The sequence below is a fragment of the Nothobranchius furzeri genome, chromosome 11 (assembly GCF_043380555.1).
Source record: "Nothobranchius furzeri strain GRZ-AD chromosome 11, NfurGRZ-RIMD1, whole genome shotgun sequence".
Lineage (NCBI taxonomy): Eukaryota > Metazoa > Chordata > Actinopteri > Cyprinodontiformes > Nothobranchiidae > Nothobranchius > Nothobranchius furzeri.
In genome coordinates, this window is record NC_091751.1 from 37,129,984 (window position 1) to 37,143,504 (window position 13,521).

At 48.6% G+C, this 13,521-nt stretch overlaps 1 protein-coding gene across 2 annotated transcripts in view; it reads left to right on the forward strand.

Annotated features, from left to right (window-relative positions):
- The window catches only part of LOC107383419 (receptor-type tyrosine-protein phosphatase N2), a 246,856-nt gene that overhangs the window by 53,916 nt on the left and 179,419 nt on the right, over positions 1–13,521 (forward strand). The gene's annotated exons all lie outside the window — the stretch shown is intronic.

A 13,521-nucleotide genomic window follows, 5' to 3' on the forward strand; every position in this document is an offset into this window, starting at 1 on the left:
TCACAAATGTTATCATTTCTATTAAAATCCAGAAGAAGCAGCCATTTAGAGTTTTATTGAGTTTTATTGCAGTATAAACAAAGTTAAACTATATACCGTAAATCCTCTAATACAGACCCGGGCCTGTATTTGACCCAAGCTCATCAAGCTCCAGGCCTTTATTGGAAGGAGGGCCAGAATTAGAGGCAGGCCTCTATTTCTATTTGAGCAAAATGAACTAATGGTTCGCTGGAGTTTTTGACAATTAAAATTGCGCCCACATTTTCAAAGTTAAACACATTTCTTTTAACAATGGTAGTTTCTGCTTCAGCCCTCTCCCCCCTCCTCCTGCGCAGCGGCCGCAAACTCACTGATGCCTCTCAGTGTTCCTGCTGCTCTAAACATTAAAATAATTATTTCATTTTCTGTTCCTCACTTCTGATTACCTTCAATGGTGTCTGTTTGTTGCAACCACCAGGTACAAAAACTAACTTGTTTTTATTTGACTATTTTTCTGTCCTGCCTGTTTATTATCTTCCTGCATCTCCTCTCAATCCTAAAGAAAAACTGTTACCTGGGTTCATATATATTCACCTTATGAGTTACCTTTTAACTGCAGTTCTAAAAGATCTACCGACCGCAAAAACAGCGGGGTGCTCGCTGCTTGGTGGCCGCATCAGTGATCGTTGCGTCACCGGATGACAAGTTGATGCTCCCCGCTCCACAGCGAAACGCATCAGGCGCAAATAAAAGACAGAAAACATCAAAGGAAATGAACCGACATGAACAATCGCGTGTTAAATAATTTTTTGAGGTGGCAGCACCTGATTGTTACTGTGGCAGTGCTCAGGAGGCAGATCTACCGACCGCAAAAACAGCGGAGCGCTCCCTGCTTGGCGGCCGCATCAGTGATCGGTGCGTCGGAGGACAAGGTGGTGCGCCCCGCTCCACAGCAGCGAAACACATCAGGCGCAAATAAAAGACAGAAAACATTAAAGGAAATGAACCGACATGAACGATCGCGTGTCAGTACCGACGCTCTGGCACAGCGCGTTGCCCCCCAGCCCCCCCCCCCCCCCCCCCCCCCCCGAGCGCAGGAGCTTGTCACCTGCTGACAGCAGGTTGCTGTCTTTTTCGAGGGCTGCATCTTGCCGGTCATTATCATGTGACAGCGACTAGTCGACGACAGGCATAAAAAGTCACTATAGTGATGTCGACTAGTTCATACAACCCCTGCTACTGCTCCCCAGAGTGTTCTGCAGCATAATCAGCATGTTCTCTTTGAACTTGATATCAAATTTTCGCCTCCTCTTCGTCTCCGCACGGTTAAAGTTACCCTCGCGGTCTATCACTGGCAAATCAAAAGTGAGACGATGTTACAACCGGCCCCCGTACTTGCTTGTTACCACATTCCACCCGGCCACAATAAGAGACCGGCCATTATTCACCTCCGCTGACTCCGACACCGGCCATAATTGGAGACCCGGCCTTTAATTGAATACCGGCCTGTAGTAGAGGATTTACGGTAGTTGCTATAGTACCATCCTGTCACTCTTAGCAACTGGTTTATGTATATATATATGTATATATATATATATACATATATATCTGTGTGAACTCCTCCATTACTACCACCCTCCTCATGCTCTTAGGTCTGAAGATCAGCTCCTCCTAACTGTCCCTAAGGCACGTTTGAAGACCCGCGGGGAAAGGGCTTTTTCAGTCTGTGCCTCAAAATTGTGGAACTCATTACCTCTTCAGGTTAGGCAAGCAGCCAAGCACCCTCTATTGCCATTTTTAAATCACGCCTGAAAACCCACTACTTCTCCCTGGCCTTCAACTCCCAAACCATGAAGCATTAACTCATCCTTAGTTTTATATATATATATATATATATGTATATATATATATATATATATATATATGTATGTATGGTGTAACGGAATCAAAGTGATGTCTCTATCTAAAGTTGTATTTTAATACACTGTAGGTAGTTCACTTTTTATAACCAGAAGAATAGGCTGTTTTTATCATCAGGGAGTTTAATTAAACACTCTGTATTGACTTTGAGACAAGAAAAGAGAGAGAGATGGGATCGTTTGAGAATCTTTAATTTCTGAATTATAAATTCTAAACAATCTACCAGGACTACTCTGTGATGGATGAGAATGGATTCGGATGTTGTGTTGGTGCGTGTGTGTGTGTGTGTGTGTGTGTGTGTGTGTGTGTGTGTGGTTCAGATTCTCTAGGCTGACGTCACTGAATCTGGTCGTCTTTGTTATGACTAGATATCACGAGGCTTATAAAGTGATGACATGAGCCGCTATTTTGCCGTGTACGTACCCAGTGGGGGGTCTCCCAGGTAGATCAGGAAATGCCAGGTCCAAGAACCTCGGGTGTACGCTGGAGCTGTCGGTGCGGCGGTCACAACGTTTCAAAGCCCGTCTGGAGGGTCGACCCCGGTACCGTTCGGCGGCGCGTCAGCAGGTGCTCTTATTTTGAAAAGGATGTCGTCTGGTTGTTAAACGACGAAAATCTCCAGCTTCACAGTTCTTAGTTTAAAGAAGAAAACACATCTGGCCAGGCTGCGTTTTTCTTTAGGATGACGTTGAATAGAACTGAAGTCAAAATGGAACTGACTTAAAATGGCGTTGCCTTGTTTTATATCTCTGAATTGTTTTAAGTTTCAGTAAAGTGGATTGGACACTTGAAGTCAACACCAGATTCTCCTGCGGCAGCCGAAAGCTCTGATTGGTTGGAACAATGTGTCATGCGTTTCTATGGAGATGAGGATCAGTATGTCTGTGCCGTAGTCCTGTTTTCATTAAACATAATTCATGACATATTTATTTCACAGATCATTCACTTGATGTTACGCCCCCTCTCTGCAGGTCTAGGAGGATGAGGGGACTAACACAAGCAAATAGGTGTAAAAGTGTGTGTGAGGATAAAGGACGAGGAGGTTCGAGTAAAAACAAAAGGATTTATTAACATAAGGTGTCCGTGGGTAAACGGCATAAATAAGGCTTCGTAATAATAAACTACAACATAAGCAGTCTCACTGCTTATGACAAAGGCTTTCTGCCAAAACGCAAAATATCCCCGGCTCAAAAGTCCTATGGGGATAAAAAGAAAAACACCACAAAGGCTTAACCCTTAACAAGGTGTGTGAAAACACACTCAGAAGGTACCCAGGCTAATCCGGGATCCTTAGTAGAGAACCTAAACATAAATGAGCGAGGGAGAATCTCAGGCTACTCCTGGATCTCTATCAATAACCTTAAACCCAGCAGGAACGGTGTTAACAGCCTTAAACCTGTCTGGTAACGGTCGCTAAAGTGTCCATGAGCTAAAGGAGAATCTCTGGCTACTCCAGGATCTCCTCGATGTCTGTTGCGTTCCTCCTTTTAAAGAGCTGGGAGCTGCTTGATCGCTGATGAAGATCAGCTGCTGTCTCTGCTGGCGTGCCTCTCTCCGAGGTCCTGAAAGGGCGCTGGAGCGCTGGAGAGTGTGAGCTGGCCGCTCCTGGCGCTGTCCCTGGTGCTGGATCCCATGCAGCGGGGACAAAAGGCTCAGGCTAGGATGAGAGGACGGACCGAGGGGACGAGGGTCGTCACAGCCTCCCCCTAAACAGCTAAGAAAGACAGTCATTAAAAAGGATTGTCTTTCTTAAAGAACAAGCTCTAAAAAACCAACTCAGAGGAAAAAAAAACAATGCCTATGGAAAACAAATCTAGGATTCATTTCAGGTTGACAAAAAAAACGGATGAGTCCCCACTGACTGCCTAACATTTCTTCTCTAAAAAACTTCAGTCTAGGCTTCATGTGATTGCAGGCGGGCAGATTAAGCACATGTTTTCCGAAGAAAACATACTAACCAGCAAGGAAGAGGGGTGGCCAAGCCGGCCCCTTTTCCTCCTGGGGTGCTCCCGAGATGGTGCCCAAAAGGACACCAACACTAGCCGCGACACACAACACTAATAAAAAAACAAACAGGACATACCCCAAAGGGGGTATACCTCTAAAACCTACCTGGGAACTCACCGCTTTGTTTAAGTTTATCTGTAATATCCATAGAATAAAAGAAAGGCACTATACTGAAAAACCACGAGAGTTGCTCTCGTTTCACTCCTATGAACACGGAAGTGTTTTCTGGTTATTTCTCTTTTACTGTCGCCTTTACAGTGCACCAAAAACCGCGAGACCGATCATCAGCAACCACATCCTCGCGGCTCCTCTTATTCCGGGATCTGAACCAGGGACCTCTCGCACCCAAAGCGAGGATCATACTCCTGTTAAGGTCCCGCACTTGAAGTATGAGGGTCCACCTCAGCAACTGTTGATTTTCATTCCTGGAGAGAAAACTTACACGGTTAAGATCGAGATTAGTGAAATGATGCAAAAACAGTAACACGGCAAGAATGAGACAGAAAGAAAAGGAAAGAGGGTTTGTCGGTCGTGGACTAGAAATGGAACGCAGTGTTAGCTGGTCGTCCCCCTCAGGGATGGGAGTGAAGGATGCGGCTGCGCACACCGCAGCTTCAGAAACCTCTGATGTTGATGCCTGAGGGGAATGGTAAAGCTTCTGCATTTGGACGTGACAAGCCCTAGACTTGTGGTGACAATGAGGAATGGAAATTCTAGTAGTAGTATAATTGATTTCCCTCACCACAACACAACAACCGGACTCATCACCATCAGTACTCTTAAAGTCCCGAAAACATCCATTCAAGCTGTCATCACGACGCTGCTCCTCTCCTAAAGTCAGCCGGGGTAAGGGCAGACACCCCGACGTGAGCGACACGCCTTCACCCTCGGTGTTGGCGGTAGTGTCCACATTGTGGTCGTGGACGTGATTGTCCTCCTTATTGTGTCCATCCTCAAAGAGAGAGGATAACTGTAAGGTTTCCTCCTGTTTACGTGCCTGGGCACGGGTTATGACACATGCAGGATAATTTCCTGGCTGCTCCTTAACACACGAACTGGTTTCTGAGCACGGGTCGTTTAAAACTTGGAATGGAGGGACCACATTTCCTCCAGCAACATCGTTTCCGAGCAGGAGATTTACTCCAGCGATCGGCAAAGATGGGCAAACCGCCACATCAAAATAACCTCTGGCTAGCTCGCAAGAAAGAAAGACTCGGTGTAACGGCCGAGAAATCGGCTCACCATTTATTCCGTTCAGCAGAACTGACACGCCCGTTGCACTGCTCTCGTTAAAAATCATGACATCGCTAGTTATGAGCGTTTGTGATGCCCCAGTATCGCGCAAGATGATAACTGGAGCTTGGTCAGAACTTGACTCATTTAGCTGAACCACACCTTTGGACAAAAATGGTTGAAAACAGTCGTTTATTTCTGTCACGACCTGCTTGTTTTTCGTTATAAAACCAACCTCACGTGAGGGGGAGGTTTTCTGTTCGTTTTTCCTTTTTAATTTGTAACAGTCTTTTACTACATGCCCAGACCGATGACAGTAAACACATCTTGGCTGGTGGGCGTTTACCGAACCGCTGTGAGCAGGCCTCATCATAGGAGGCCGTCTGGCATCTCTGGGTGGCAGTTCGCCGCTAACGCGGTGCGTTAATGAATATTCATTCGCCAACAAAGCTGCAGAAGACAAAGTCGCTACCTTTTGTTCATTCAAGTATAAAACGGTGCGCTCCGGTAAACATCTCTTGAACTCCTCTAACAGGATTAATTCCTTCAGCTCAGTAAAAGAAGACACTTTTGATGCTGCAACCCACTTTTCAAATAATAAAAGCTTTTCTCTGGCGAACTCGACAAACGTCTGATGTGGCTGTTTATTGGTTAATGCTCGGAATCTTTGTCGGTATGCTTCTGGGACCAGTTCATAAGCAGTTAACACTGCACTTTTCACACATTCGTAATCTAAACTGTCAGAAAGGGACAAAGAAGACATTACCCCCTGGGCTTTTCCGGTGAGCTTGCACTGGAGGATCAACGCCCACACGTCACGAGGCCACTCAAGAGCTGCAGCAATGCGCTCAAATATCTGGAAGTAGCTGTCCACCTCAAACTCCCGAAAAGGTGGCACCAACACAATGCATTTACTTATGTCCAGTCTCTGTTTTATTCCAGGGGTAGTTTCTTCTCGTGTGGTGTCGGGTTCTGTCACAACCTTGTGCGTGTCAACATGTGGGTCATTTTGTTGGGAAATCTCGGCTTGTCTCCAAGCCTGGGCTTCCAGCTCAAGTCTTTTTAGCTTGATCTGAGTGTCGGCTTCCAGATCCATTCTGCGGATCTCCAGCTCCATCTCCATCAGACGGCGCTTCTCCTTTTCCTCGGCCTCATACTTTAGCCGAGCCATTCGGACTTTCAGACGTAGGTTAAAACGCTCCAGCGAACTCGGAGTAGAAGCTGGTGAGACAGGATCAGACTTGGGCAAAGTTAGTGGTGAAGAAGGGGTCTTACTGTGAGCCGGCGGGGTCTGGTAGCCGGGAGCCGTCTCCTCGGGTGCCGCCGAAGATGGTCCTGCTCCGTTCTCATGGCTTGCGGCGTCATCCGCATGCGGGGAAAGGACAGGAAGATCTCCAGTCCCTTTTGCAGGCAACAAGTTCAAGTTTTCCAAGGCAGCAATAACTGTCTCTTTTAGAACCTGTTTCGTCATTGTGCGGGTGCCATGGAGATCAAGGTGCTCAGCCACCTCCACCAGATCGCTCTTGCGGCAGGCCTCGAGCGCTTCCCGCGACGGTGCACGCAGAAACTCCTTTAAAGAAAACATAATTATTATAGAGCTCACCTGGGAAGAGCTAAAATCCAGAGAGTGAAACCACCAAAATGAAAGAGTCCCAGGGTACTTAACACACACTTAAGCGCAATGGGGAAAAAAACGTGGCGCACAACCTATTTCTTTATTACCGGGCAGACTTAGATTAAGTTCCAATTATTTATAACTCAAATAAATCCCGGACGAGCCCCCATTATGTTACGCCCCCTCTCTGCAGGTCTAGGAGGATGAGGGGACTAACACAAGCAAATAGGTGTAAAAGTGTGTGTGAGGATAAAGGACGAGGAGGTTCGAGTAAAAACAAAAGGATTTATTAACATAAGGTGTCCGTGGGTAAACGGCATAAATAAGGCTTCGTAATAATAAACTACAACATAAGCAGTCTCACTGCTTATGACAAAGGCTTTCTGCCAAAACGCAAAATATCCCCGGCTCAAAAGTCCTATGGGGATAAAAAGAAAAACACCACAAAGGCTTAACCCTTAACAAGGTGTGTGAAAACACACTCAGAAGGTACCCAGGCTAATCCGGGATCCTTAGTAGAGAACCTAAACATAAATGAGCGAGGGAGAATCTCAGGCTACTCCTGGATCTCTATCAATAACCTTAAACCCAGCAGGAACGGTGTTAACAGCCTTAAACCTGTCTGGTAACGGTCGCTAAAGTGTCCATGAGCTAAAGGAGAATCTCTGGCTACTCCAGGATCTCCTCGATGTCTGTTGCGTTCCTCCTTTTAAAGAGCTGGGAGCTGCTTGATCGCTGATGAAGATCAGCTGCTGTCTCTGCTGGCGTGCCTCTCTCCGAGGTCCTGAAAGGGCGCTGGAGCGCTGGAGAGTGTGAGCTGGCCGCTCCTGGCGCTGTCCCTGGTGCTGGATCCCATGCAGCGGGGACAAAAGGCTCAGGCTAGGATGAGAGGACGGACCGAGGGGACGAGGGTCGTCACACTTGATTATTGTTGATCAACATCTGTTTTGCTTAATAATTTTAATCACAAATAAAGTACTTTGATTAAGTAAAGTTTCTTCTTCTCCTTTGGACTCTTCTCCTGGAATGTAAACAGGCTGAGGAACACCCGACCTTGGTTTTTCTACACGGTGTCATTGTGCACAGGGGACAGCTGTATGGAGTTGAAAACCATGAACTTCATAACCTTACATATCCCCCCTTTTCAAGGTCAATGTGGTCCTTCAAGAGACCACTTGGTCGTTGAACAAACCCAAGTTATGAAGAATCTTGACAACAGAACAGGATGCAATCCCAAGGGAACAGCCATCTGTGGGGAGGTACGAACCCCACGCCGGAGAACAGTCTCGCATACTCCTCAGGAAGAACACAAGTCAGCAGGTTATTAATTATTCCCCATGGAAGCCATAAACGAAGCAACAGCAACTTCATATCCTCACGGGCAATAAAGCAAAGCAGGAGCAAATCTTGAACGTATCCACGAACAGGGTAGTATTCCAATTAAAAATCGATTGTTGTATCCGCAGGCAGGGTAATATTCCAAATAAAAATTGAACTTTGAAAGAGTACTTATCGTAATCCACAAAAAGGGAAGAGCAGATGACAGTAATCCCAACGAATGAGGTGTCCCAGCAGCCATGCCGGAACCACAGTCGTCCAAGGCCAACGAGCCGGAGCACCCTCAGGAGTAGTCGATGCAGATGACAAGTCACGGATTCACCCCAGGACGCAGGATCCTCACAAGCTCAGCAGAGGAGAGAGAGCACAGTGTAGGCACTTCAATGTAGACACGACAAAAGTGCATTTCATGTCATCAAAGAAATAAAAATAATAAAAACCTAACTCTATGAGTGCCTTTTGTACTATGTGTTAGTTTTAAGTGTAATTACCCATTAAGTGAAGAAATGGATGCAGCCCTGACTGTGTAAGATGCAAAAAGGGATGATGCGAGAAGCAGAAAAATGAAAGAAACCCTAACTGGTATCAGTGAATCCTCACTGTAAATACACGCTGTCAGGACAGGGGCAAAATTGGTTGTAGCCCAGTAGGATAAATCAAAGAATTGATAATCACAAACATAATATTCACTGTAAAAATCAACTGGTCAAAGGTACCATAAAAAAACAGAAATGTAAATCAGCACTAAAATGTAAATCAGCGGTTAGTAATCATGTTCATGTTAATGTACCCCTAAGGAATTGTGATTAGTAAAGATAAAAAAAAAACAAAATTTTGGACAACAGTACTATGTGACCTAACCCACTCACCGTTACCTGGCCGTTTACCTGACTCCAGGAGCCCACAGCACGTCCGTCTCAACACACCTTAAGTCTGCACGTGACGCATAACAGGAAAGACAACCATGTACACTCACAAACAAACAAATTTGTGTAATCAGAGATAGAAATCTGTGGAACCAACGGGATGTATTTATCACCCCCCTTTTGAAGTCGGTGGATTGTTGTTGCTGGTATCGGCCAAATCTGTGGGACCCTTGTGCAGTTTGATATGGTCCCTGTGTACCCATTTGTAGACGGGCGCCTTGTTTTTGTCGGCGATCTTGATCTGATACACGACCGGAGAGATCTTATCTGTAACCAGGTATGGACCCGACCATCTGGGCAGAAGTTTCTTAGCCAGCTTCCCCGAGGTCGCATTGTTGTTACCCTTTTTGGGAGCGAAAATGTAGTACCAGGCCTGGTCACCTACATCGAGTTCGGAATGTGAGGCTTTCTTATCGTAATAAGTTTTTCTGCCTTCAGCTGACTTTTCCAGAGATGCCTGTGCGAACGAGAATGCTGCAAGCAGGTGATTTCTCAGGTCCTGCAAGTATTGGCCGCTCGTACACGCCGGGGCTGTGTCGGACTGAACCTGTCGTTGATACAGCAGGTGAAGCGGTAGGGTCATCTGTCTACCCGTCATCATTTCAAACGGGGAGACACCCGTAGACTCGTGAGGGGTAGCGCGTATGGCCATGAGGACCAGCGGAAGTTTCACATCCCAATCTCGGTGGTTAGCTTTCACGTACTTTTTAAACATGCTAATAACCGTGCGGTTCACCCTTTCGACCTGTCCAGAGGACTGGGGACGGTGGCTAATGTGGAACTTAGCCTTGACACCCAACAGTTCCCAAAGATGTTTCATCACGTCAGAGGTGAAATGGGTACCCCTGTCCGAGTCGACCCTCGTGGGCAAACCGAAGCGGGCAAAAACGTGATTCAGCAAGAGGATCGCTGTAGTCTTAGCCGTGTCATCAGGTGCTGGCAAACATTCAACCCATTTGGTGAATGCGCAGGTGACAGTCAGTATGTACTTACTCCCTCTGGTGGATTTGGTCAGAGGCCCCACCCAATCGAATTGCAAGTCCGACCATGGAGTGGTCGGCCCTTTTTCTTGTAGGGGAGCTCTGTGCGTAGGGTTGGACGGCTGAAACTGACAACAAACCAAGCAACGCTCGACGTGGTCCGAGATATCACGACGCATCCCCGGCCAATAAGCAACCTGGCACGGGGCACCGAACGTGGCCTTGACGCCTTTGTGACCGGCGGATGGAGAGTCATGAGCCTGCAAGATCATGCCCCTCCTCAGCGGTTTTGGAGTAACAAGGACAGGCGGCGAAGGAGGCTTGGCGGCGTGCATCAGCAGCCCTTCGAAGACCCTCAGCGTGGACAGCACACGAAAGAGAGAGCGAAGCTCTGGAATGGAATCAAGCTCGACGGAAGTCGGTAGCTGGGTTTTAGGATCAGAAATGTACTTGATCATCCTGCTGATAGCAGGGTCCCGGGATTGAAGACTGACAAGATCGGTATCCGAATAGGCAGGTTGAACGGCCACCGCACCTTTGGGCGGTTCCGAGTCGGACGCTTTAGCAGCCCGAGCTCGAGTAACTACACACACCTGGTTTTCATCAGGGAAAGACCACACATGTCCCTCAAGCCACCCGGGTTCGAAAACCCACAGGGGACCATCGGCCGCGCCCTGTTTGGCCAAAGAGTCTGCAAGATCGTTCAACTCCTTTTCAGGACCGGGTGTGCGAGAGTGACCTTTGACTTTACGCCAGTAAGTGTGCATGTCAAGTGCAGTCACCAGAATGTCACACGCCCTGAAGAGGGCCTGATTTTTGACGGGCTTCCGGCTAGCGGTCTGGAACCCGTTACTCTTCCACGTTGGTAGGTGACACAAGAAACTGAGACGCGCGTAGTCCGAGTCAGTGCAAACCACCAGTTCACGGAAGCCATGGTCCCTAGCGCTACGCAGCGCTATCACGATCCCCGCCACTTCAGCATACTGTGAGGTCTTCTCACCCAGAGAGTAACATCGGGACTCCCTGCGGTCACCGTCTACCCAGACGACACCCACGCCCGCACTAGGCGCAGAACCGTGCCGAAAAGCACTGCCATCCACGTATACGGTCGGTAAACCTGCACAGTACGACTGGTCGTAGTAGTGGTGGTTGCGGTTTAGAAGAGCCTGAGGGGGCCTGGCTGGCGGGACTGACGCAATGGCGTCGTCCGAGCAATGTTGGCACACAGCCAAACCCATGCCAAGAGGGCTACGTCGGTTCTGGGCGTAGCGCACCTCGATATCGAAGCTTTGAAGAGCCAGCAGCCACGAAGCGATTCGTGAATTGGTCACCACACCATCTCTGATGCGCTGACTGTTAAGGAAGGTCACCGGCTGGTGCTGTGTCTCAATGATGATTTTCTGTCCGCCAATGTAGTTCGCAAAGTACTTAACTGCCCACATGGTGGAAAGCAAAGCCTTTTCACAGTCCGAGTATTTCAACTCAGGTCCAGTCAAGAGCTTACTAGCATAGGCCATGACACGCCTGTTGCAGTCATGAATCTGGTAGAGACCAGCACTCAAACAGTGAGCTGAGAAACCAACCTCAAGATGGAACTCCTTGTCACAGTCGGGGAGCGCCAAGCACGGAGCCGAGCACATGGCGGCCTTCAGGTCATCCATGGCCTGCTGGTGCTGCTCCTCCCACTCGAACGCCACATCCTTCTTCAACAGATTAGTCAGAGGTCGTGCCAACTCAGCGTAATGTTCCACGAACTGACGCGAGTAGTTGTAGACCCCCAAGAAGCTGCGAAGTTCGGAGACGTTCGTCGGAGGTGTGATGGTGGCAACACCCTGAATCCTGCCAAGCTGAGGCTGCACTCCCTGTGGTCCCACAAGTAGGCCAACGTACTGAACTTGCGACCTGCACCACTGTCCCTTGGCGAGAGAGATCTTAGCACCCGCCGCCGCGAGCTGACCCATGACATGGTCCAGCTCGGCCAGGTGGTCATCCAACGTACGCCGACGAATAAGAATGTCGTCGACATAGATGAGTGTCCCACGCTCTCGAGCATCGGGGCAGGCCTTGTTCAAGAAGATGTTGAACTCAGCTGGCGAGTTGGAATAACCAAAAGGACACCGGGTGAAGGTGTACTGCCGGTTGGCAAAGGAGAAAGCAAGTTTGTGTTGGTCCGATTCGTGGACGGGAATCGTCCAGAACCCAGACGCAATGTCAAGGGTGGAAAAGTACTTAGCATCTTTCACTTTTGGAAGCTCCTGCTCCAGGCGTGCCATAGGCCACCTAGACAAGGGGACCTGTTTGTTGAGTTGCCAGTAGTCAATGGTAAGTCGCCACTTGCCATTAGGCTTCAGTACCGGCCACAACGGAGCCGAGTAGGTGCTGTTGCAGGGTCGAATGACCCCGTTAGCCAAGAGGCTGTCAATGATTTCCTGGACCGGTTCTATGGACGCCAGGGGAATCTTGTATTGCCGCACAAAGGACGGCGGTGCATCTGGCCTGGTAGGAATCCGGACTTCATGGATAGTGGTCAGACCACAGTCCAAGGAGTCAAGTGAAAGAAAATCCTGGTACTTTAGCAAAAGTTGTCTTAGCTGGTCTCGCTCGACATCGTTGGTGAGAGCATCCGCTTGGTCTATGACCTTCTCAATCTGTAACAGAAGTTCCGGGGGTCTACCCGGTGGCTTCGAGAGTGGTGGTGAGGTCGAAATCGCGTCCCCCCGCGAAAGACATGCCACCGAAGGGCGTCCGCCTGTGTCAGGCCACGGTTTGTATGGCTTTGGCTTCCGCACACGTGCAAACAGTTGTCCGGACGCACCGCTGATTCTAGCGTCAAGGCGTTGGAGACAGTCCAACCCTAAGAGCATGGGCATCGGCATCTCCTCGCTGATGTACACGAGGTGTTTAAAGGACATGCCTCCTATCGAGATGTTGACCTCAGTCGTCGCAGCCGCGGGCGAGGGAGCGCCATAGAACTCGTCAAAATCCTTTGGGCCCGAAATGAGTGTGGGGGGTGAGATGTCCTCCCCCCTTTGTTCGCACATGCTGCTGTAAAGAGCTCCGCTGATGAGCGAGATGTCCGCTCCTGTGTCTAATAATGCGACACAGCGATGTCTCTGATTTACAGTGACCTCCACTGCGGGCCTATTAGATCCCTTTCTCACGACCAGAGGTGCAAGCAAAATTTTCTCAGTTACGGCGGTGGTTGTAGTGGTACTGCGGTCGTCATCTGCGGGTTCATCGCCTAACATCGCCACGGATGGAACGACCGGAGAGGTGTTGTCGCTTTCCTTTGAGGTGTTGTTGTTTTCCTGTGAATCAGAACCTGTGAAAACATCAACCTGCAGCATTTCAGTCTCACTTTGCGGCTTCTCAGGCAAACACGGAGTCTCTGACCGGGTCTCCTGAGAATCACGCACAAATTGTTTGACGCCCTCGACGTCTTTCTGAAGATTGCAGATCATGTTCATCATGTTAGTCATCATTGGAAGGAAAGTGTTGTGCGTCGCCTGAAGTTGAGATGATA